General features: G+C 29.6%; 1 long non-coding RNA gene across 3 annotated transcripts in view; it reads right to left on the bottom strand.

Annotated features, from left to right (window-relative positions):
• LOC119662018 overlaps window positions 1-27,928 on the bottom strand; it is a 109,784-nt gene that overhangs the window by 38,864 nt on the left and 42,992 nt on the right. For all 3 annotated transcript variants that reach the window (XR_005250658.1, XR_005250657.1, XR_005250659.1), the window contains exon 3: window positions 1,203-1,226. This is a non-coding gene — a long non-coding RNA (uncharacterized LOC119662018). The remainder of the gene's footprint in view (window positions 1-1,202; window positions 1,227-27,928) is intronic.

Here is a 27,928-nt window from a genome sequence, read left to right as displayed (position 1 = left end):
ACTTTTATATTTATAATAAACAATTTTTAAAATTTCTCAGTTACAGTATGAACACTTTCGAAATTAACTTAATTTCCTTAATTACGAAATTAAGGAAATTTGGCTGTCTGAACATAGTAATAGTTAAAAATAAATCAAGGGAAATTACAAAAAAAAAAAGAAAATCTCGAATGCAACATTGCAAAAAATATTTCCCAAAAAGGAAATTTTTAAAATTTGACATGTAAAACAAAATGTAAATAAAAATAACAAACAAAAAAAAAAGTTTGTTTTTTTATAAATAAATATTATATCAATTAAACCAATGGTCTATTAATATAATGCATTTCTATAAATATACCTATATTTTTCAAAAGTCGTCTCTATTTTGGAATGTATTACCACAACTTGTTAATCTAATCAATCTAATCTTGGAATGTATCTTGTAGTATAAATAACAGGTAAAGCCTTTAGTTTTTAGACAACTGACCCGTTTTATATCATGTTAGATTGGTAGTAAGTTTTCTATATTTAAAAAAATTTGCTATTTAGATAACTGACACATTTCGTATCATGTAAGTATGGTAGTGATCGGCGACTTACTACTTTAGGAGCCCCCTTCCTTGAAGACCTGGACCAGTTACAGGATCTGACTCTAAATAGCATTTTATGCTTCGCAAAATGTTCTAGGTGGTTTTAAACCCTGAGGTTTTTATTATTTATATACGGCATCACAATGGGCCAATAGGCCTAAGAGGATCCACTGGGGATCACCGATATAACCTAACCTAAGTATGGTAGTAAGTTTTCTATATTTTAAAAAATTTAATATCTCTTAAAAATTTGGTTATTTTTGCTTAAGTTATATCCTGCCGATGTCAATTATAAACTTGAACTTAACCCGAAAGAAACTTAGTAAAAACTATTATGAACTGTAGTCAGAAAAATTTATACTAACGGAGAATAAAAGTATATAATTATGTTAAGTGAACAGTTATTCATAAGTTATTCATATATTCATAAGATTCTCACTATTCTCACTATTCTGTGCACGTTCAAGTATAACTTTTCTAATATTATTTACAACAATAAATTGTAGCACTACTAGAGTATCAAATAAACAGTTCAACTTAATTGAATTTATTTCAAAGCGCATAAATATTTGATATGCCAACTTACGGATACGCTTATCCAGACGTTAGATAGATAAATGCGAAACTCACCGATTTGGATTGGAAGATTTAAATCTGAAATGAAATGAAAAAAATTTAAATAAGAATAAGAATAATTTATAAATGCGTTAAAGTAATTCAAAGATAAAATTAAAAGACTGTGTTGTGTGTAATGCATGAAATTGAAAAACTTAGAATCCATGTAAGTGCATATAATTTATTAGATTTTAAATAGATTTTACGCAGATTTTAAATAATTTAAAGCGAGAAGAGTTGGAGCCGGAGCCGGAGCCGGCAGGAAAGTATGAAATAAATGAAATCCAGAAAAAACTAAGTAAGAACAATGCAGGGGAATGAATTACTGGTGTTAAGTAAAACCGAAACCAACCAAATGCAAACTATTTTATGGGAAAATATGCGCTGACAGGAAGAATGTTTAGTGTAATTGTCTGCAGTGCCTATTACACATATTTTCACCTAAGATGTGTGGCTTGCAGGCTGGCAGGCAGGCAGGCACGCAGGAAGGCAGACAGCTAGCCAGGAATTGATATAATTTGGCATGATATGGCAATGGAAAGGTCGTGTTGGGTCGTGCGTGCACTCTAGCACTGTATATGCCATTTCATAAAATAAACAAAAATACTAAAAACAAAAATAAAACATATTTAATAATAGAACAAAAAAATTAAAACAAAAAAAAATACCCAAAAAGAAAAAAAGGAATACAAATGGAAAATACTACAGAATTAAAGCAAAACAAAACACACTTATATATTTATTGCCAACATTAGAAATGAAATGAAAAGAATATATATATATACATATATATACCATATATATATATAATAAAACGTACATGAATGGACGTGTAAGCTATGCTGGCGTATTAACAGCTCAGCAACCGACCCGTCTTAAGCAGACCAACCAGCCAAACCAAACTGATCCGAACCGAACTGAACCGAACCAAACTAAACCAAAGTGTGCAGCTAACACATGAATCCATGAATAATGCGTGCGTGTTAAAAGATAGTTTTCCACATAGTGAATATAATGGAAATGTGAAAAACGAGCCAACAGCAGAAACAAAAATCGTATGAATAAAGTATAACAAAAAAAAAATAAAAAAAAAAAAAAGTACAACTCAACAACTACAACAAAAACCCCTACAGCATATTTTCCCATATATTTTCTTAAAATGTTTTTATTTTTATTTTAATTTTTTTAGCAGGGGTTGCAGCATACTTGATTTTTTGCTGAATGTCAGTGAATATTTTGGTTCTTAAGTTGTTATTTAAAGTTAAGTTAGTTGTGGATATTTAGAAGTGCGACAGGTAGATATTAAAATCCTAGTCAATAACTTAAACGACGACGACGTAATATAACATATAACATCCGCATGTAGTGTAACGCAATCTCCGATAGTGCTAGTTAATAGGTTCAGGGATCGTGCACCCAACCATATGCAAACATACGCGTTCCTCTTCCAATGGTTGTCAACATCTTCAAACTGCCGCCACCGCCTAAGTTGCTGCGTACATATTGATAAAAACAAAAAAAAAAAAAAAGATACGATGATAACAGGAGACAACACAACCTAACGTGTAACACCAGACCAGACCAGACCAACCAGAGCAGACCATACCAGACAAACCAAGACAAGACATGACAAGACAAGGGGTACAACACTCCACACTCTACAAATAGAGGGAAATAGCTGTCCCTTTTCGTGTTATTTGTGTTGTAATTATACATTCAATTACTAAATAAACGTTTTCTTAATATACCATACACATATATATATGTATATATGTATATATAAAACTGTATCTACACGCTTCATCGTTACATGCGAGGTTGCATATGTACCTAGATACTCGTATAATTTATGTTCGTTTTTCCATTTTGTAGTTTAAAATAAATATTATTGTTTGCAGCACGTTTAAATGCATTTCGGGTGTGAATGATATTAATTTTGTACTTGAAGATTGTTGCTTCTGTTGTTGTTGTTGCTACCGTCGATCCATTGATCTAACCGTTTAGGCCATAAATAGTCTGTTAAGTGTGCTAGCAGCTCAATAGGCAAACAAACGAGCATAGGGCAAGGGCAATATCAAGACCTGAAGAGCAGAGTGCGTTAAGATGTAAAGTGCAAGCAAAAAATGAGAAGAAAAAAAAACTACCAACATATATGAAAAAAAAAAGAAGGAATTTTGTTTTTAATTATAAAAAAATAATACAAAAATATTTTAGAAAAAACAAAAACAAAAAACAAAAACCAAAGGGACGAAAACCAACAGATACACTTGAAGATAGATAAACAGTAAACTGACAAACTGACAAACTGCCAAACTGCTAAACAGCCAAAGTGCCAGCCAGACAGTACCGAAACGAAAACCAAACGAAACAATATTATAATAAGGAAGTGTGTGCTGTGCATAGCATTTATGTGCTATGTTGCAGTATGCTGTTAAGTATTAAAGGAGTTTAGGAATTTCATAAAACACAAAAATAAAAAACAGATACAATCACAACAACAGGAACAACAAAACACTTATTTAAGTGCTATACACACGAGTTGGTGTAGACTTTAAGGGATTTTATGGCCTTTTCCGGAACACAATGTTTGAAGTACAAATTTACGAGCATTTTAGGCAACATATTTTATGAGATAAAGACATAAAACATTTTAATGCATTAAAGTGTTTAAAATCGTACAAATAAGAAAATAAAACTCTATAAGTAAATAAAAAACAAAATTATGGACGTATATCCCTTGTTTAGAAAAAGTCGGTAAAGGTATAAAAAAATAAGTAGCTAATTCCTAATGATGACTTCGTTCTCGTATTGTTGTTGAAAGAATACCAGAGAAACAAAAAAAAAAAAAAATAACAAATTCATTAAAAGTATTTTGAAAAAGATTTTTGGAAAATACTTTTCTATTATATTTAATGGAAGAAAAAAAAACTAGGATAGAAACTCAGCATGACAATAAAAGATGAACTAATTAGTTATCATTTTTGTTTATTTTTCACGTTTTATTACACATAATTTATTTGGAATTAAGACGGCGACGTATAGTGCAGTTAAGCCATTTTCTTCATGAGACGGTACTAAAAAATAAATATGACTCGAGTTTTCTATATTCAATTGGAAATTAACATACATTCAGAAAGCAAGTAGAACTTTTTTTTTGATAAGGTAGATGAAACTAATTAAAACTCTAAAATTGGTTTTAATAAAATAAATCACGAAAATGGATTCAAAATTATATATACTAAGTCCTCAAGTGGTTCAAAAGTATGAGAAGTCGAAAGCTGTTTAATATCTCAGAGATGAAAAGAAGAAGCATTTTTTAGTCAAAATCAGAAACTACAAAGGTTGCTTGATAACTCAGACATGAATAAAAGAAGAAATCGTTCTTATGCGGTTTGTTTTTCCTTCTTATGCATAATCAGAAGCTACCTAGGCTATGTTTGATATATCCGAAATAAGTTAAAGAAGACATCCGTCTTATGCGAAATCAGAAGCTACAAAGGCAGATTGCTATATTAGAGATGAATAAAACAAGAAGTCCTTCTTATGCGAAATCAGAAGCTGCATAGGTAGTGTTTGCTATATCTGAGATAGATAAAATAAGACATCCTTTTTATGCGAAATCGAAAGATAGAAAGGCTGTTTGATATATCCAACATAAATAAAAGAAGACGTCCTTCTTATGCAAAAGCAGAAATTATAAAGGTTGTTTAATATATCCGAGATAAAAAAAAGAAGACATCCTTCTTATGCGAAATCAGAAGCTATATAGGTTGTTTGATATAAAGGAGATACACAAAAGAAATTGCATTTTTCGCTTACTTTAATGTTAGTGGCATTCACGATCTCTAATAACGAGCTAACATGGTGATATTGTAAACAACCAACAACAAAATACATTTACACAAAATATTTTTCATATCGACAACCAAAATCACAAAGTATATTGCACTGGATGGTAATATAAAAGGATAGTAGAGAGTTCTACTAAGAAATAAGGAGAAAAGAAAGAAAAAATATTATCGAGGCTAAACATAAAAGTGGACATTACAAAATAACTATTACCCAGGACCGCCATTTAGAACTTGGCGGAGAGCCATTGAAGAATAAATGAAAGGAGTAACATCTCTTCACAACCAAAACAACAGAACACGATATAAAAGAATGATAGAGACACTATGACCCACTGTAGCAGAAGAAATTAAAAGACAGAAAGGCACAGTTAAGCATTAAAATGGAACTAATAAATTGGCTGCCATCCGATACAAGCATTTAGAACTTGAAAGAGAATAATTGTTGAAGAACTGCTAGGAGCAAATCTTCACGAAGCGGCAGAGATTGCTGAGAAACGAAAAATCAAGTTTGTTATAAAAATATTGTCGATAGGATCGCGATCAGTAGAATATGTGAAATGGTATTGAAATAATGCCCGTTAGATAGCTGTCACTAATGAGCACCAAATAAAAAATGGTGAAGAGTAATTCATAGAGTTTTGGGGCGACATCTGTTGCAAAGCAAAAACAGAGCTCGATAAGGATAAAAAAAACTATATTTAGCAACATTGGGAGAAAATCATAAAACTATCACGCATTGGAATGAAATTCGAAAGTTAGTCGACGTTCAAAACCGACAACTACAAATTGAAGAAGATGAGATGAATGAGAAAATTATTGCTGAAGCGACATTCGGTAAGAAATAAAAAAAAGTTGTTATTAAGGTAAGGATGATACGACAAGTCTTAACGCCTTGGGCATCAAGATATAACTAGAAAGGTGATCTTCGCTTGGGAGGATGGTAGATGCCGTATGAGTAGTTTCTTGAAGTACCATTGAAATACACAAGAGGGTTAAATTGACAAGAGATTAAATACTTTTTATAGAGGTTAATAAATCATTATTTAAGTATACAATACGTGTTAGATTAACGTATCCGCTTGTAACTATAGAATGTACTTTCATATAATTATAGTTATTAAAACGGACAACACCTAATGAATTTTACAACAATTAATTAATTTATTTATACATTTTCATAAGGAGTTCATTTGCTTTTTTTTTTGTTTTGTTTGAAATCCAATTATAAATTGAATTTTTAATTGATTTCATTTCATTAAAATTAAGATTTCTTCCTGTTGTTTTTATTAATGATGAAAATGTGTGAATTATATCGCAAGATTCCACCGCAATGTGTGAAATGCCTTGAAAACTCATTTCAGTTATCAAAAGGAGCGCACTTTAGAACAAAGTACCATAAAACAATCAAATCAATTTAAACTTGCAAATTTCCTCAAAGATATTATTTAGTATCTTTTAATGGTCTGCTGTAATTTTTTTTTATCATTAGCTTTAACTGAGTACTACTCGTACATGATTGGATGATTGTTCACATCGGGCAGCCTCAATGGAAATCAATTACTTATTGACCACATAAGCGAGCTACAGAAACAAAAGCGAATTGAATATTTTGGTCTTTTATTCTGTGCGGAAATATACTCATTCATTCAATAATAATAATAATAACAACAACAACAACAACAACAAATAACAATAACAACATCTGAGCAAAAGATATACGAAACCATAAAAAAAGGTATATTAAACATCCTACGTGAATAAAAATCGTACGAAGTGCGGCGAATGCTGGGCTGAGATCATCTTGAGAGTGGATTATTGCCTCATATGGATTTGATTAATAGCTTTTAAAATGCATTTTATAAGCGTAAATAACGGCATATTAAGTAATTTTTATGGAATCATACATCAAATTATTCCTACCGAGAGAAAAATGTGTTTTATGACTGTAATTATTAATCCGTAAAATTGTTTTCTTTTTGCTGGCACTCGTAAGCGAATTCACATACTCGTAAAAATAAAAATTTAAATATTTTAATTATAAATTTTCAGTATGAACTGCGAAAGCAGATTGGCAAAAATAGAGATTAAGACAAGTCTAGCGGTTGTGTGGATGAGGAATGGATTTTTCCCAAAAGAGAAATACCACAGGAAATTATTTTAATTAATAAAATTAAATTTGTGTGAACTGTAAAAGTCACTACAAAGACCTTTACGAAGTTGGTACAAAGACCTTTACGATTGATTGAATAAAAAACTTATTTAGAGAATTGATTAGCGTTTAATTAATAACAGAAATTAAATTCTAAACCTCAGATGAAAAGAAAAGAAGAAACCTAGAAAGTATATAAAGTATAACCATAACCAGAAATAAATAGAATGGCTTATTGTTTTTTACGAGCCGAGACACACTTAGCGAAACAAGAGGTCTGTGAAAGTAATCACATTATCATTTGATTTTAACTCAAATCAAGCGAAGTGATTTTAATGAAGAAGTCTTTATGCTTTTATGGTAGTAATTAAAATAGATACTAATTACGAAAAGAAATAATAAAGCATAACTACAAATTTAATATAATTAATTATAGTTATAATCAATATAATAAAAAGAAGAAGAGTCGTGTTTAATCGACATGAACTCCCAAGCAATATTCATTATTCATACAGGGATATACATTTTGTGGTTCCGTAGGTAATCGTTAATAAAGTATGATTCATATTTTCAACAAATTTATATTTCGATTTATTCTTTATAGCTCGTCATTAGGTGATACATCGTTCCAATGTCTTATATGAAACATCTTCCAATATTTGATCCCTTTGAGCAAATTTTCGATAGCTTGTCGATAGTCTGACTATAACCTATGTTTTCAAATTGTCGAGAGTTTTAGGACTATACACTCAAACACGCTGCTTAACGTAACCACGAAACAAAAAGGAAAAGTTACAAAACAATTGATCTTAGTGGTTAATTTATATAACCGATATGTAAAATTCCGGAAAACTGGCAATAACCTCATTAAAACCATATAACTCCCACATTCACGTCTTTAATTTTACACCAAAAAAGAATTGGTATTATGTATCATTCGGACAGATTTTAGAATTGACGACTTGTGTGACATCTTAGTGATTTTTGATAAATAACAAGATTGTCATAGTCCCAGTTTCTATACAGTTACGTTACCTACAGATTTCCCCCTGTGACAGTTACTTTTGTTCCATATGCGATAATTTTATTTGTTTGGAACCTCATCACTCCAAATCGATGCCATTTTTAAGTAAGTTTTTGCAATTTGAATAGGCACAGCGATTATTAAACGATCCATGTTATAATATGGAAAACCTTAAACGGACCAGTACTTACTTGAAACAGTGATGTGAAAGAAATTTGACATAGAAAACAGATTTTTACAATTTTAACAAACTTAGGTATTGATAAACGATCCATATTGTAATAAGGTAAACCTTAACTTGTGCACTAATTTTTTGAAATACTGGGCTGAAAACATTTGAAATAGAAAATCGTCACCAAGAAAGTTTCTACGATCTATATTGTAATATGGTAAGCCCTAAACTAAATATATCTCAGTAGTTGTGAGTTGCCCAGCATTTTAATGAATGAGAGTGAGCGCTTTGACAGGACTCTGCATCGTCAATAAAGTACTTGTTAACCTATTAACAGGGGCATATTGGCCTTCACTGTCATCAAATCACAGCCCACTGGAATTTGTTACAAATCAAGAACAATAATAAAAAATATTAGTATTGATCTATTTTAGAAAACCATTATGCTATCATAGGTGAAGATTTTATAGGTTCACGTTCAAACAGTATGTTAATACTGTGTTTCCACTGTCTCATTTAGACAATTTTGCTAATTAAGACTGCTAATGAGTGTAATTTACCATACTTTCATATAAATTTCATATAAATGAGCTCATTATAAATAAATTAACTAATTTAAGGTGAAAAATGTCGAATGCAACCGTTAAAAATAAATTTTCCACAAAAGAAATAAACAACATTTTATATATAAAATGTTAACAAACAAACTTTTTTAAATGCATAAATCAACTTAAATCAATGGAAACGTTCAAATCTTAACTTCATTAATGAAGTAAAACTACTTTTAGCTGCAGTGGAAACATGTTATAAGAAAGTCATATTGCAAATTTTAACATTTTAATTGTTTTCTAGCTTTTTTTATTATATATATAATTTTGTTTTTGCAACTTTTGAGTTTTACATGGAAAATATTTTAAAGTCGGTTTTGTTTTCTAAGAATTATAGCTTTTATTTCAATCGTTATTCTTGGTATATGTCTCTACGTATTCCGGCAAATTCGGATTTGTCTTCATCAGTAGAATTCATAGTAACGTTCTTAAGAGTTGCAGTTCACGTAAGCTATTCTGTGATCTATAAGATATATATTTAGTCGAAAAAACTATTTTGGTTTACATTTCTTAAAATCTTGAACATTTCAAATTTCAACTAAATTAAGTTAAAATGATAGCAATTTTAATCGTGATTTATCGATAACACGTTTTGATTTTAAGCAATGAAGCAATTTTAAGCTCTACGGACCTTAGCATAGTTCGATTTGAAGAAAATTAAATTAAGTTATACTAACCCAGGTTGAGTTAAATGAAATATTAGGTTTAATACAAAAATGTAAGTGATTTTTATTTATTTTCCAAACATTTGTCCAAACTCGTAACCTAATTTATTGCAAAAATTTTATTAGCCTCGAACGTTGCCCAACTCTCGCGTCAGTGAAAGTTTGAGTATCACAACTCGCCACGCTGAGCGCAGGGCATGAAGGTCAATAATTGTTCGCAGACATATCTTTTGCAGAAAGTGAAAGATTTGTATCAATGAATCGATTGATTTTTATTGAGAGCAAAAAAAAAAATTATTTCGAATCTTATTTTTCTTTAATTTTTTTTTTTTTTTTTTTTTTGTTGCAGATGTAACGAAAAGTCAATCGCCATGCCGAAAATAAAACATTTTTTCCCAGCAAAAGAGAAAAAAAAAAACTTGAACATAAATAAATAAACAAAACGAAATAAATTTTTTTATTGATATCGGGCAGTTTTAGCTTTTAATGTACATAAGAAAAAAAAAAAGAAAAACAAATATTACATGGCTTACTAGATATTGGCAAATATTTTGAGATGCGAAAAAACGAAGCATGTCTTTAATACAGTAATGCCAAGAATACAAAAAAAATAACAAAGAAAATTCTTATAAAGAGATTGAAAAAAAATTTACTTTTACTCCAGTAATGAAGACGTACATTAAAGATGTCACATTCCATCCATATCATTTGCTAACTATATGAAATTTATTTCAATTAAGAAATAAACCCTTTCACTTCATTTACGTATGAGATCAATGCCCAACATAGCTGACATATGTATAGTAAATTCAAAAATACACAAAGCGCTAGCTAACTGCACTAAAAAATACGGAAATAAGTTGAAGTAACAATTTTACAAAAAGAACACTAAAAAAGAACAAGTGAATTGTCGTTATGCTAAATAGTTTTAAGAAAAAACTGCTATATAAATGTTCTATAATCAGAAATAAGGCGCACAAGTAAATAATAATACGATTTCTAGGTAACACTTCTTACCTGTCTCATACAAATTTCTTCTCTTACTTTTTCGAGATGCGTTTATTAATTTTAGTAATCATGGATAAAGCAATAAACCGCGTAATGGATTATAGGGTTAAAGGCAACTGAAAGTCAGAAAATCACGGCTAGTCTTTCATCAACGGCAATGGTATAAGATGGCGAACATTATACTTGATCAGTGTTCATAGTTTTTTATTAATCGTTCTCATTAGAATTCCAAAAAATTTTACCCAATTTAGTACCAATTGGTACTTTACATACAGATATCGTCCTTGAGAGAGAGCAAAGCTTATCTAATATCTCTGATAATCTTTGGATCGTAGTATCCGGTTGAAAAATGTAACTCCACATTAAATGTAAGTATATGAATATGACTATCTTACTTGCGTAACTACGAGTTTTAACCACAGCCATCACAATTACTCTGGATTAAAGAGACTAATATCAAATTAAGCTCACTTACTTCTATTGACACTTCGAACAGTATCAGGTGGTGCTTACTTGATTTTAGATTTTTTTATTTTTCGTTTACAGAATAGTACTGCCACAGCCTTAGACTAGTCTTGCTGATCTTATGTACGTTTTAATTTTTTTGTTTAAAAAAATTACCTGAGATATTATAAGGTAAATAAGCAATATTTGTTCAAAAGAAAAGTTTGTAAAACTAGTTAATTAAATTTAGCATCAAGTACTTAATATTTTGGGGTTTTACAAGGAATTAGCCTGTTATAGTCATGATTATTGACACCATCAGAATAGTTTAGTTATAGACTACCTTAAGGCGTTCTTGAGAACTAGAAGGTTAATATTTTTCTAAACAGGTTGTAATTGTTTACTCTAACAATACAGTACCTTCTTTTTAAGTGTGTAAGTTTTTTGTGGGTTGCTAACCCACATTATAGACTTAGTATAGTCTGTGATTATATCATATCAATAACCTTACTTTTTCGACTAAGGAATGGAATAGTTACGTAAAATTTTTTTTTCGATCTTTCAAATTATAGATCAGGAAAAAAAAATGAAAAAGAACTTATGTATTGTTATAGTGAAATTCAAATATATTAATAAAATATATAATAAAACCGGATTCAGCTACTTTTATGGTCAGTTGTTTTTATTTCTAAACGTTGACTAAACTAATCAAAAATTGTTATAATTGATTTTCATCTATGAAATTAACCCAGTTCGTTCAGGCTATATATATATGTAAACGGTATAGTGCTTTCAAAAGTTGGAAGTCATATTCCCTGGATTTTGCTGGATTGACTAAACAACGCTAAAATTTTTATAAAAACTTGTCATTTGCGGAATTAATCTAGTGTGTGTTCAGGAATAATGCATTTAATTTTAATCTATAATTTAGTTTCAGTTTCTCATTATAAGTATATGTAAGAAAAAAAGGGGGTTATATGAAACGGAAGACCTGTCCGAACAGAAATTTTAAAACAATTAATTATAATAACAATAAAAATTATTGGAAATTTTTCATTAATAATCGTTATGACACTGACTATAACCAAAGGTGCATGTGTTGAGGGTCTTTAATGATCGCATGTAAATATTTAAGATATCAAAGTAAGAAGAAGAAATCAATGGTTACAAGTGGGAACTAAAATTATTTATTTATATTATATGCCGCATTGGCCACAGCATTGGCCATAAACAATCTCTGAACTTAAATACTGAAAATCAATGTCTACGCAACGCAAAATGCAGTAAATTTTTTATCTCTCGGTGTTGTCAAGCAAACGTCCTTATAATCTTTATGCATATGCACTCATGTACGGCTATACAACCGTACGGGCTATACAATCGTACGTCTGTACGATGATACGGCGGTATAGCCGTGCGGTTGAGGAGCTGTGAATGCGTTTGTGCAGGATGCAGCTTCGTCGCAAGATATATTGTAGAAAATACTTCAGTCATGGCTTATCGAGATTTGCATATTGAAACATTTATAAAAGCAGCAGAAAGAAATAAGTAATAATTCAGCAATCAGCAAAGCATTTAAAATGTTATCGAAATGCGTAAATTACCATTAAACGCTAACAAAACGCCAAAACGAAGTTAAGTAAAATAACATAAAAATAAAACGAATTTATAGAAACGCAAGAAAAAAAAAGGCAAAAAAAAAACACAAGGATAGGGTATCTATTACATACCATACAAAGCATAATGCTACAAACTTTATGTAAGTATGTAATAAAGCCCACACTGACGACTGACAAACAGCCCAATAGACAAACGTGAACAGTATCTTCTGTGCTAGGATTACCAATGAACAACCCAACAAACTAACAAACTCCACATGAAACCCAACCGAACCGAACCGTTGGAGGTAAAACTCATGGCAAACGCGGCAAACTGAAGAGCAGGAGATATACGATCCGAGCAACTAAATAGGCACACCACTGCCAGCCAGAGAAGCATTACTTACTACTTTATATACATAAGTAAGTAAGTAAGTAATCCTAATAGCATCATCGGTAGATGGCTATAATAATGCTCCTAATGCTCTAATAGAATAGAAGAAAAATGCATGCAAATTGCTAAAACACCGCATAAACGATAAAAACACGCTGCGAATGATGCCAACAACTGATTGTGACGTAAAATAAGCCGTTGTGAAAAATTATGAAAGAAAATAACAATACGAAAAAAAAACAAAAAACAAAAAAAAAACAAAAAGGCGAATAAAGAATGGTAAGAAAAAAATGTAGAAACAAAAAAACGGCAGCCACATTGACTAGTAGCACAATGTGTTGATGAGGGGATATTCACACTGACAGGGGCAGGGGTAAGGCTACGACCAAGAACAGCAGAGGCAGCAGCAGTTGTAACGAAAAAGTCGCAGCCAAAGCTGTAGCGATAGCGACAGTACCACGGACTGAAGCTGAAGCACTAGAAACGGCGAAATATGCCTGGTGTAAGTTTTGCACATAACTCAAAAGTTTTACATTTTTATTATTTTGTTTTTTATTTTGGTTTTGATTTTTTTTTTTTTTTTTTTTTACATTTTGTTTCGTAGATATTTTGTCATCTACAACATCATCAGCAACATGACTACACAACGACAATAGCAACAATAGCTGCTGCACTGCTGCATTTAGAAAGAAAAACACTTTAGGAATGTTTTTTTTTTTTGTTTGAGCTAAGAATGCACATTGCGCACTGCACACTGCACATGTGCTTCTCTATATTTGCTTTGGTAGTGTTGCAAGTAAACGCATACTGCACACTTATGGCTGTGCAGTTATGCATAGGAGTTGTTGGATAGAATGAGATTATTTGTTTATTTGTGCGTTCATGTTGGTTTGTTTATATGTTCGAAGTATAAAGGAGCCGCCGCATTGCAATAACATACGCATAACAAAAACAACAAAAACAACAACAGCAACAACGGCAATGGTAATGGCAAAAGCAACAACAACAATAATAATAATCGCAACAAAACGTTAAACTAACTTTAAATGTATTTTAACAAACAAACTAAACGCCTGGGTAAGCACAATGATGCACATTACACATTGCATATTACACATTGCACATTGCACATTGCATATACCAAATGGCAATGGTAAACGGCGGACGGTAAACGGCAAATGGCATACAAAGACCAATGGACAGGCAGGCAAGCAAGCAGGCAGGCAGGCAGGCAGCACCTATAAGTTATGTGATGCTGTTGCTTTTGCTGTTGGGATTGAAGTTAGTGCCGCACACTGCTGTGCCAATGTAATTGTTGTTATTGTAGCTGCTGCTGTCTTTGCTGTCATATTTGCTCTGGCATTGCTCATAAACAACGCAACGATATTATGAACGGCACGGCACGGCACCACACCGCACCGCACCACCACAATGTTGCTATAAACTAGTTTTAAAGATTTGCTCGCTCGCTCGCTTGCTTACTTGGTTGTTTACTCGCCAGCAACTAGCTTGGCTGACTGGCTGGCTGTATTGCTTTGTTACTTAGCCCCTCCACATGACATTCCTTATATCTTGATCCATATTAATGCGTTACAAAAGATATAAACAAGAGCACACGGAGAGAGGAAAAAAAAAAACAAAATCCTTTAAAAGGGTACAAATATAATACTTAAATGTATACAAAATATTTATGTTGAGCTGTTGAGTCAATTTAGAAAATAACAACAACAACAACAACAACAACAACAATAACGGAGCAATAACAACACATGAGTATGCACAAAAGGTATTAAATACCCATAATGCAGCATACTAACAAATTGAAGCAGATATGAAAAAAAAAAAATAATAATAATAAAAAAAAATTAATAAATAATAAATAAAATTAATAAAAAAAAAAAAAAAAAAAAGATTGACCGACCGCAACCACAAAAACCACGACGTAAAGGCATAGCACAGACGCCTGCCTGTAGTTTTTTAGGTGTTCAGGTTGCATGCGGTTAAATAATTTCAGACTTTCGTTTATCAAACATTTTGTCGTATACGGCGTCGTGGTTGTCTTTTCCGCATCACCGTCACCATCAACATCTTCACATCTTCGTCATCGTCATCGTCATCGTCATCATCATCATCACCTTTACCTTTCCCAAGCAGCAAACCGAACAGCAAACAGCAAAGAGCAAACAGCACGCAGTATTATCAGCAACGTCAACGTTCAACAGCCGATAAGTAATACAGATAATAATCCCTATATTGCTCATACAAGTATGTAAGCATAATGCAACAGCGAACTTAAAACAATTCAATACCTATTAATATGGTCATTTTACACTTGTCGTCGTTGTTGGCAGCAATGGCAGCAAAGGCACAGCACATATCACATACAAAAACAAAAACAGCAATAAAGTTTAAAAGCGTACACCTTCAAACACAACATAAGCGCACAAGAGTTACACAGAGTAAAGGAAAAACAAAGCCAAAGTAAAGCAGACAATGAATATAAAATATATTTAAGGTGCCTTTTGCCTTCACATAAGAACCAAACCCGGCACAGATGCAACAGAAACAGGCGAGAAATTTGTTTTGTTGCAGCTATTAATGTCCAACGTTCGGCGTCTTACATATGAAATAAGATATGTATCATATTGTTGTTGTAATAATTTTGTTTTTATTTTTTTTTGTCTTAAGGTGCACTTCAAATATAATTTTCGAGTGTAACCAAAAACCTTCCTGCCTTTAATACTCCTTCACCGTTGTATGTTAGTATGTAATGTGCGAGCGAGGTGAATAAGTAAAGCAATGAAATGCGAAAGCAAAGCATATTATAATCTTATGACGACGAGGGGTGACCAGATGTAGTAAAATATATTATAATAAAGTAATAACAACAAGAGGAGAGAAGCATAAGTTACAAAATATATTGGAAAAAAAAAGTCAACAAGAAATAAAAAAACTAAAAAAAAAACACACAGGCATGAAATAAAATATTAAATTTCATAAAATATTTAGAATGTTACGGGTTATTAACAAATCAAATTAGGGAAGCAAAAACAAAAAAGAAAAATCAAAAAAAAAAAAAGGTTTGTATATTGCACCCAATTATATACATATTTTAACTAATTGTGAAAAAGGATATTTTGTGGCATTGATTGATAAGTTTTTGTACCTACAAAAGGCATACATACATACCCTACAGAAGAGTGTAGTTCTCATTTATTTATGAAATTAATATTTGTTTCAAAACAAAAATTAGTAATTGTTAATTTGTATTAACAAATTTCGTTGGTATAAATTCACCAAAAAGTATCGATGACAGCAATGAGCATAGAGAATAGTTTATTTTATTTTCCATATTTCACCATTATGGTGAAAAAATAAAAAAATTTATATCAAAGAAGAAAAAAAATATATGTTAAATATTAATTTTCATTTGCATTGTTCCGTAACTATACAAATATGTTTAAATAAGAGAACTTTAGATTAAAGTCGATATATTAAATTATTATTAAATATTTAATAAATATTAGTGTAAAGTCATTTAAGTTGTTTTTGTTAATTTTCATGTCTATAATTTATTATTTAACGAACAAATTTTATTTATATACATTTGATACAAATACAAAAATATTTTGAAATTTTGAGAATGAGTTTAAAAAATAAAAGAATATAAAAAAAAAATGAGAGGAAAAAGAAGAAAAAATATAAATAAAAAGAAGTATGCAAGACCTTTATCTAAAAGTATTAGACCGAAATGAAAGAAAGAAAAACAGTGAGATAAATGATGAGAAGAGAGTGTAAGAAACAAAGAAAGCAACGAAGATGGAAAACAAAAAGAGAGCGAGAAAGCAGATAACAAAAGAGGAAAAGAGAGAAAAAAAATATGAGGAGATATAAGAAAAAAGTATGTGTCAAAAAGTGAGTAAAACACGAAAAGAAGAGACTAAAAGAAATTACAAAACAGGAAAACAGAAAGATGGAAGTGAAAAAGAAAAACGTTAGGGGGAGAGATGAGATATATAAAGTAAGAGAGAAAGAAGAGTAAGAGAAAGAGAGAGAGAAAGAAAGAGAGAGAGAGAGAGACAGGAGAGAGAGAGAGAGAAAGAGAGAGAGAGACAGGGGAGAAAGAGAGAGACAGAGGAGAAAAAGAGAAAGGAGTGAGATATAGAAAGAGTGAGAAAAACAAGATAGAAGATAAAATACAAAAAAAAAAGGAAAAAAGAAGAGTGCAAATGATAATAAATAAAAAGGGAGATAATGATATGATGAGAAATAGATAGATAAATAATTAAGGAAAGGAGTGATATAATGAGAGAAAAATAGATAACGAAATAAAAGAGCCAACAAAGAGTAAGAAAGGAAGAGAAGTAGGAACAAATAGAAAAAAGGACGGGAGAAAAGAGAATATAGAATAAGACACAGAAATAGAGAGAGCAAAAGAAAAAAAGATACAAACAAAAAAAGATATAAAATCAGAAAATACAGAAAAGCATGAATAGGAGATCAGAGCAAAAGATTAAGAAAAAAGAAGAAAGATAAAGAAAAAGGGAAATATATAGAGAGATAGAAGGAGAGAACACAGAGAAAGAAAAACTAATAAAGATACATAAAAAGAGACAGAGGGGGGCAAAAATAAAAGAGACACTAAGAAAGATTGTGTCTGATATTTAAGAACACCCTATGTACCGAGTCCACACCATATCCTTATGTTAAAAAAATAACTTTTTTTAAAATAAGAATATGATTGTTGTATTACGAGGTGATTTTTAATTAAAAATGATCACAACAAAAAAGGTTTTTTAAAATCAATTTGATCCAAAATAATCTTCCATATGACTGAAGTGAGTGATTTTCACATTATTGAAGAGTATACTAAGGAATTTTTATTAGATAGTTGACTAGGATTGTTCAAGGATTATCAATTTAGCCTTTTTAAATGGCTACAAGATCTACAAAATATCTTCGTTTTATTGGCAAATGCATTACTTAAGAACCGTGTTTGACCTTACATTAACGAATAATCTGAGACGTCCCTCGGCAAAATATACCGATGCGTGTGTAAATAACACCGTAGTGTGAAGCCTTCACGGCTGGTATTCATGTAAAATTCTGGGGACCTTCATTAGAAAAAATAACCGTGAGTTCACAAATATGTGTCTTGTTTCTATAAAGTATTGATCGATTGCATAACACAATATAGAAAGAGAAGAACAGACGAAAAAGAAAAGGAGTATATAGTAGAGGGAAACAAAGTAAGAGAAAGAAACATTATGTCTAATATTAGAATATCCTTTAGAATATCCTTTTTTCACTTCCTTTTTAATATTTTTTTTTTTTTTGATTTCTTTTTAGATTTGCTTCCTTCTAGATTACTTAACGAATTGCCCTAGTAAACATGCGAAGCTCATTGACTTGGATACGTTTAATTCTATTCTCCAACTCTTCTATTATGTGAATTTGCACACACCTCGAAACTGGGTGAATGACGAATGAATGATGAAGCTATTGTGAAAGCATTTCACCTTGGTACTACACTTTTCCACACACATCTATTTCTATTTTCTATTTTTTACTTAATATTTTTTTTTTGTTTTTTTTGTTTTTTTTTTTCTTATGTTGGAGAATAAAAGTTGGCTGTTTGGCTGCAAATTAGTGCGTCGTTTAGTGCAGAAATTTGGTTTTTGTGTCGTTGGTTTCTAAATATATTCTCAGTGCTCTTGCTGTTACTGAAGTATTTTTTCTATATATTAAAACCAAAGGAAAGGAAAGTTAACCATTTTCAACTTCAACCATTGCCCTGTACCTTACCTTAGTTACTTGAACACGAAATGTGCTTGTTTTTTTCGTTTTGTTGAGGTTTTCTTTCACATTCGGAACTCTGGCAAACATATTTAATCTGCAACATTTTTAGTTGCTGTGAGGCTTCGCTTGTAGTTATCATTTCAACCTGCAATGCTTTGTAGTATTTTTTTATCTTTTGTGTAGAAATATTTCATTTATAACTTATTGTAGTTATTTTTAATAAAAACAAAAAAGTTTGAAAAAAATTAAAAAAAATATATGAGAAAATTAAAAACTTAACAACAGCAATGGCAGCTCAACAAAAAATATATTTAAAGCAAAAGATATTGTATTGTTGGTGCAATTAGAATGCGTGTTAAGTGGAGAAAGATACACATTCATTGTGTCGACACAAAACACGTAAATACCCAGTACAGACGTAGATACATAGAGATACGCAGATACGTGGATACGTATGCCGCCGTGTGGCACATCCATGGCAGCCGGCTTACATATGCACGCCCAGCCCAGCACACATGGCGGTCATAGCTGTGCACTAAAAAATGCATTAAGTGCAAGTTTATCAACATCAACAACAAACGAAATTGAAACAAAACTGGGTACTTTTTTTCCTACACATCGTATGGGTAGTATGTTTCTTTTTTCGAGTTACTTTGTTGTTGGTTATTTAGTCGAAGTTTTTAAATTGCACATTGCACATTGCACATTGCAGATTGCACGTTGCAAGTTGTAAGTTGCACACCATGTAAAGAAGTTGCGTTTAAGTTTAAAATTGCCACAATTCAAAATGTAAAAAATTGTATATGAAAAAGGAAGTTTTTAGTGCAGGTTGCAGGTTTCAGCATTTATTCCAACATAAAAATCGTACTTAACACACATACACACACACCTATCCACAGACAATGCCAGTGAAGGTACGTACATTAAGGCCCTAAGTATCTCTAACTGCCGCACACACGTTAAGTGCAGGAGAGATTGGCAACCATATAAAATTGCACTAAATCTTCCTGATATATCCAAAAATGCATTTTAGATTTTATGGCGTGCAATGTTTTTTGTCTGTCTGTCTGTCTGTCTGTCTGTCGGTTTGTCGGTCTTTCGATTTGGTTTAGCTCAGCTCAGCTCAGCACAGCTCAGTACAGTTCCTTATTTTGCGTTCTGAAAACTTTTCTAAAAATGCATCTATTTTTTCAAACCATTTTATTTAGTTTTTTCTTTTTCTTTTTTGTTTTTTTTTTTTTTCCTTTTGTGTAAATTTTTTTAGGTATCATTGTATTGCTCCTCGTACTTTGTCTGTTTGTTATTATTGTTTGTTGAAGTTAGTAGTTATTTAAAGTTTGCATGTAAAGATATCTTTGGAATTATGTGCAGTATTAGAAATTGACCAACTGTTAACAGAATTAACCAGAAATAACTTTATAATTATTTCCCAAATTGCAGATGAATAGCTCACAAACTTTAAATAAATCTTAAAAACTCAGTTGTGTGTTAACTAAATTTACACTAATTTCATACTAAATTTTATATTTCTGCATTAGTAACTTAAATCCGATTTAAAGATCAAAAATTTTGAAAAAAAATAATCAGAATAAATATGTTAGTTAACTGTATTGAAAACAACACCTGAATATCTTTTTTATTTCATAAAGAATTCGGGCTTTTAGCCACTAACAGCATATACCAAATCCAGTAGTATTACAGCTTGGAAATGGTTGCATAAAAGATTTCTATTTGATTTTACTTATTTCTGGACTTTTTTGGTGCTATTAGTAGGCACTTTGGTACGGTTCAGCAATGTTTTGCAATAATAATTTATTTTTATTTCTTGTTTTACTCGTTTTTTGGTATTTTTAATTAATACTGAAAGCTTTTCTTTATTTTACACGTTTTTTGCTGCGATACCTAAGCACTTTTTAACGTATTTAGTGTTGCTATAGTGAAATTATGAATGTTAGTTTGTTTTCGCACATTCCTGATAATGTTACCAATAACTTTTATCTATGTCTGCTGTTGTTTCTCTGAAATTATTTTTGGTATTTCTCACAAGCGATAACAGTGTTATAGTTAATACTATTTTATTAACTTTATTAAATATACGATGTTCTGGTACTTCTTATTTAGAGATAAGGGCGCTGTATTGAACAGAATACTAAATGTAATACCCAGGACAGAACATGAAAAGACAAGAACAACTTTCAGTACAACACAAAACAGTAACAGATGAAGGAGACTCCTTGAGATGATTAAAGTTAAAATTGTACTGTTATTATTGCTGCTAATGATGAGACAAGCTTCTTAGTTAATTCATTTTTTTGTTTTAATAACCTACAGACAGGAGTATGTATTTATTTAATTGAAAATTTCAAGAATTTAAATTTATTTGAGCTAAATGCTCACTAATTAGTTTTGTGGTTTTTGGTTAAAGTTGTCAGAATTCTGTGCGGTCGGCTATAATTTGCAGGTAAGTAAATATTTTTATGTGAGTTGAGCCTTTCGGTTTTCATACTTAATATATATTACATACTTTCATAATCTCTTTTGTAGTTGATGATATAAGTCAGATTAAGTCATTCGAATTGGCAGTAACAAATTTTGTTGTACGGCTTCATACTAATCTCTTTTAATCTCAACAAAAACAAATGATCAGTAATTTTCATGTCAATCTAAGCTTAAGTAGGGTTTCAAGAATCTCAACATTCGACTCAAATACAATGCTTTTGGGAATCAGTGTCATAAACAATACTATATAATGAACTGGATTTCAGTACGCATGATAAAATGTTTTATATTTAAGGTTTTATATGATTTACATTTATTATATGTTAAGCGTAGGGACGTAAATTATGTGCAGCTGATATACTTCGTCAATAAAATGTTTTCATTATTTTGTGGATGGATTTGATATCCATCTGATTTTAAGTATCAGAAATGTCTACAATGTCTAATAAATGTTTCGTCTAATTATCAAATGTGATATATTTTTGAATTGTGTTTATAGTACTTAAGAAATTGGTACTTATTTTTTTTTTTTTTGATTTTAATATTTTTTTATTTTTGTTTCTATTATTATTTTTTATTAATATATTAATTTTTATTAATTTTTATTAATTTTTATTCATTCCTTTAAAAACATTTTTTTAAACTTTTTTTTAATTTTTTTTTAATAAATATATTTTTGACTTGCATTTGTTGTACTTAAGAAATTGGTACTTATTTTTTTTTTTTGTTTTTATTTTTTATTATTTAAATTTTATTTAATTTTTTTTTAAATTTTATTTAATTTTTTTTTTAGTCTTATTAATTTTTTTTAAATTATATTATTTTTTATTTTGTTTTTTTTTATTTATTTTATTTTTTTCATTATTATTTATTTTTTTCATCATTATTTATTTTTTCATAATTTTTTATTTTTTTTCAATTATTTTTTATTTATATTTTTTATTATATTTTTTATATATTTTATTTTTTTTTATTTTTTTTTATTTTTTATTTTTGTTTTTATTTTTTATTTTTATATTATTATATTTCTGTTTATTTTTTATTTTTTTTTGTATTATTATATTTTTTTTTTTATTATTTTTTTTTTTTTGTATTATTATTTTTGTTTCATTATTTTATTTTTGTTTATTTTATATTTTTGTTTTATTATTTTATTTTTTTTTTTTTATTTTATTTTGTATTCATCATTTCTTTTTTTTATTATTATATTTTTGTTTTTTTTATTTTATTTTTTTTTTTGTATTATTATATTTTTTTTCATTATTTTATTTTTTTTTTTATTATATTTTTGTTTATTATTTATTTTTTTTTATTATTTTATTTTTTTTTTATTATATTTTTGTTCATTATTTTATTTTTTTTATTATTTATTTTTTGTTTTATATTTTATTTTTTTTTTTTATTTTTTTTTTTTTATTATAATATTTTGTTTTTATTATTTTATTTATTAATTTTTTATTTTTATTTTTATTTCATTGTTTTTTATATTTATTTGCATATTTTTTAAAATTATTTTTGTTTATTATATATTTTTTTTATTTAAAAAGAATATTAAGATTTATTCTTAATGTTAATAGGTAAAAATTTAAAGTTTTCTGGTAGTTGCAGTAAGTAAAGTGATGCGACGTGATGCGATTTGAAGTTTTAGTTAAGATTGGATTGCATGTTCAGAATGCAAAATAGTTACATGGGAGAATAGGTTAACATTTCAGAGAATGTTTCAACGGCGGAGGCAATGTACGGTTTTAAAGTTTCTTTTTCAGTGTAATGAAGTCACTAGTTTCGGAGCTTAGACTTAAATAGGTTAATTGTTGTGATATTAGACGCGGAGTGAAATGTGTTTTGTAGTCGTTGTGACTGCATTTTATGATATTGTAAAAATGTTATGACTCATTTTAATTTTTGCTATAAAAAATCACTCAAACATATTAGAGATTTCAAAACGTTTGTCGCAGGGAGTTTTATCATTTTTTTGTTTTTTTTTTGTTTTTTTGTGTGAATAAGATTGACAGTTGCACTTACATTCTTTTAATTTTATTATATTTTATTTAATTTTATCTTCTTACATAGCCAATATATAACTCGACTAAATACTTTATTTAAATGTCAAGTTACATGAAATGAAATGCACTTGACAAGTGAATGCGAAGTTAACATTTATTTAAAGCATTCCAAGATTAAGAGAAATAAGGAAAATGTGTTCTGGATTTCATTATTGCCCTGCTAACTGCTAAATGCTAAATGCTACACAATTTCTTAAAGACTAGAGCAGAAGAAGTTTTGTGTTTATCTTTTACTTGGGTTTTGTATACTTAATTTTAAATTCTTCCTGTAATTTCCGAGAAGCAAACAGTTTTCTTGAATAGAATCGAGACGAGACGAGTCGAGTCGAGCCAACCCAAGCTAAGACAGACGACACAACTGTGCACACATAAATGCATTACGTAGGTTGATGATTAAAATTAAAGTCAAAAAATGACTCAAATACCCAAATTCTCATAAATTCTTCAATCAACCAAAGACACAATAAATAATCAGACGAAAAAAATATAATAATAAGAAAAAAAAAAAAGAGAATAAGTAGAAGAATTAAATATTTCATTCTTTATTTTTTTTTTCGTTTTTTTTTTTTTGTATTTATCAAAACAAAAGAAGAAAATAAATTAACTCAGAAATGCTCTTTTGGGTTTTTGTGAAGTTTTAATTTAGCTTGTGGCTAATATACTTGTACAGCGAAATGTATCTGAGTTTTATTATGACTCTATATACACTTACTTTGAATTGTATCTATACATTTATGTATGTAGGCAGCAGGTATATAGATATGTTTGCGGATTATAATTTTTCATTTTGTATTCTACCACAACGTGAAACGAAAAAAAAAAACGAAAATCTAATTTATTTCAGTGAGCTTAAAAGCAATCAATGGTCATCTTCAGTCAGCTTAATGAGTAGTTTAAGTCAGAATTTGTGAATTAATTAAAAAAATTTTTTTCCTTTACTTAATTTTTTATCCATAAAATTATGCTATTCTTCATTATTTCTTGGACTACCGTTTCAGTTTATAACATCAAACCACATACACAGCATCGCATTAATCGTAGGCGTTACGAACCGGACTTATGTGTAAATTTTCAGCACCCTGCCTTCAAAATACCAACACTCAAACGATAAAAAAAATATTGAGTTGGGATCATGCATGTACGACTAACAGAATTTCACACCTATTCTGCTCACGGAAACACTATTACTGTTTTCGGTAGGCGGTTAATGTCGATCCTATTCATCCAAAACCACACTAATCGTTATTGATGAATTTCAGAATGCTTTGATCTCATTTATTGAAAGGAAATGGTAATGTGTGTATCTTGCAGGTAATTAATTGTTCTTCGTCCTCATAAATATTTTATCAAACTATTTATATATCAATTTTATTTTTCTATTGAAATTAGTAGTCATCGCTAATTATCACATAATAATTATGACATTTTTAATATACCAAGTAAAAAGAAATTCTCAATGTCATACATAAAAGCGGCCTGCGGATAATATATATGCGACCCGCGATATGTTTTTAACCTACCTCAAATTTTCCCTTGATATATTTTGGTTAAATTACATTATTTTATTAGAATATCATAACCTAACAAAATGAATTTAAATGAATAAATTAATAAAACGAAATTTAATAGTATCACCCAATTTCTAAATCATGGGTGTATGTACTTGTTTCATGTCCTCCAATCTGTCTTTAACATTATTAAATTTAACATCACCCAATCTCCAAAAAAAACTATGGACGTATGTACTTGTTTCTGTGCCTCTCCAATCTGCACAGTAATTTGTTTTGACCAGCGAACGTGTCTGTTTTGTATAGCTCTACACTAAAGTAATCAAGGCACACATTTAAAATGTCGTAATGTATCAAAATAATGCTGCTAAATCTCCATTGATCTCTTCACAATTGAAAATGGATCTATACGTTTTTAAAGACCTAGGCGTATAAAGACCTATAGCGTAATTGAACCCAATATATGACGACCTTTAAAAATACTATGAGGCCGTACATTTCACAAGAAGAAAAAGACTACAGTAAGTAAATAAGTTAAAGATAATATCGAGCAAACTAGTCAAATGTCTTTACTGACATTTTGCGGCATAACTAACAGGCCCATATATACCATATATTGAACCTCTATAGGTTCCATATATTCCAAATACTTAATCTTATATACTTACATACTGAACTTTCTTATATACTTAATCCATAAAAAACCATTGAAACTATCTAATAGAATATCGGTTCTGCTAAAGCATTTCACTATAGTATGGTATGAAGGCAGATTACACTATCTATCTAGTGTAGACAGTCATCTAAAATTTTTATATAATTTTGTGTGACTTCTCTTTTTTTCTGAATAATTAAAATTTTTTTTTGAAAATTATTTTAAAAAAGAAATTATTTATAGATTTGTATTTTCTCTTCTAGTTTTATAGGTTATAAAATTTGTTCTTTATCCAACTGTAAAGGCAAGTTAGAATTTCAACAGTTACGTGATACTGGCATTAGAGCAACGATATCTGGATTCAAAAACGAGTGCTTTAAATCACTGACGAAATTCTACGATCAAACATGTTTTCATTATTTTCTGTTTGAAAATATATACTTAAAAGTTAATATTAAATTAATTTTTTAAGTAGTGTTTTTCTAGTGTATTGTCCCTTCTCTCCCCTTTGTTGAGAAAGCGACTAATAGAAACTTTTGCTGTGGTCGCTATAATTAAAGATAGTAATCTCTTTGTGAAGACCCTGTTTTTGAGACTGTATCAAAGACAAGTTTTGCAAATTTATTATTACTTTCTAGAAATTGTAGCGGATCGATTGTAATAGAGGGTCAAGGTTATATTGAGGATCAAGATGCGCACTGGATCATTAACCCAAAAATAATATTTAACTGGTATCTAGAATAACAGGTGTATAAGTCAAAAAAAAAAAAGACCCAATAATCAGATAAGAGAAAGCTTACCAAAAAAAGCGGTATTTTTTAAATTGAACCACTGTTGTGGATATTCAAAGCATGATATGTTTTATCTGCTAGGGCTGCATTTTGCTTTAATTCTGTTATTAATTATCAACTAGAATAGATCGAATTTTTTGTATGTCTAAAAGTATAGAAGAAGTATTACAGTTTTCGACATTTCACTGTCTCTAAAACCTTAATAAATATAGATAGATAAGTACATTTGTTAACCCGTGAAAGTACTGTCGAATTTTGGGACACGGTCCCAAAATATATATATATATTGTTAAATATATCTTTGATAATCTAATATTTTTAGTCTGAGTAATGAACTTATATATAAGAAATAGAAAGACAAAGAGAAAGTGATATAATCAATAACTATGTATTTCTTGATGTCAATGATATTGATATAGTAATTTAGTGTTCAAATTAAGTAAGTACATAATGTCTAATATCATTCGAGTCAAAAAACATTTTCGCTGTGTTTTAAAAATAAATAGAAATTTATTATATCATTTAAAAGTAATAAAAATGAGAAAGGATTTATTAAGTCATTTTAAAGCTGAAGTAAAGCAATTAAAATTAATGGACGCATGTCAAAATTTTACATATGGAATACAAGTTTTTAAAACATGGATACTACGAAAGATCATATCAGTTCTAAATGTTACTGCTCCGGCAGAAACATGACGTCCATTTGCTGTACATATTTTTTGAAATAATTATTAAATATTTTATAAAAATAAAAATCATAAAAAATACATTAAAAGTATTTTTATGTTTAACAAATGTATAGCAGAGATACACTTGGAAAAATTACATGATTCATCCCTGAGTATCTTTTTTTCTATAAGAGATCAAATCTAATCTGTTTTTTTTTTTATTTTATTTTTGTTGCCTTCTGTGCGGTTTCTGAGTATTTCGTGTAGGTGGCACTGGCAACGCAAAAGTCGTAACATATTTTGACAGCTCACACACTCTAAACCGCATTGTGACATTAACTGCGCTTCGTTGGAGCGCTGCTTCTTCATTCGAGAAGAATTCGTAATTTGAAATGAAGAAAGAATCTTATGGGAAATGTATATACTTCATTTTTTAGGGGTAACCAGGCAATGTAATTAAGAAAAAAAAAATTGTAAACCACATATGATGAGAGTAACTTGTGGTTTCGTTGAATTCTTCCCCTTATTTTTCATTTTGTTCTGGAAGTGGAGACAGCGTTAACATGAAAGCGGTATTAACTGTGATCCTGCTTGTGCATATAAAGGTATTTCTAATCATTATAAAAACAAACAATAATTTAAAAAATTATTTTATTAGTAATACTAAAGAAAGTTTCGGAAACACATACCTGGGATTTAGATACAAGTATGAACATTTTGTATTTTTTGCTAGTTACACCAGATGAAGACAAGAAAAGACAAGGCTCTGTAAGATCATTGAGAAATTATATTATTCAATCCGACTTATCATGATCAGTCTTTACGTGATTCTGTTTTTTTTTTTC

This window comes from Teleopsis dalmanni, chromosome X (assembly GCF_002237135.1).
Source record: "Teleopsis dalmanni isolate 2A chromosome X, ASM223713v2, whole genome shotgun sequence".
Taxonomy (NCBI): Eukaryota; Metazoa; Arthropoda; class Insecta; order Diptera; family Diopsidae; genus Teleopsis; species Teleopsis dalmanni.
Note: the sequence above shows the minus strand (reverse complement) of the source record. Positions and strands in the feature narration are given on the sequence as shown.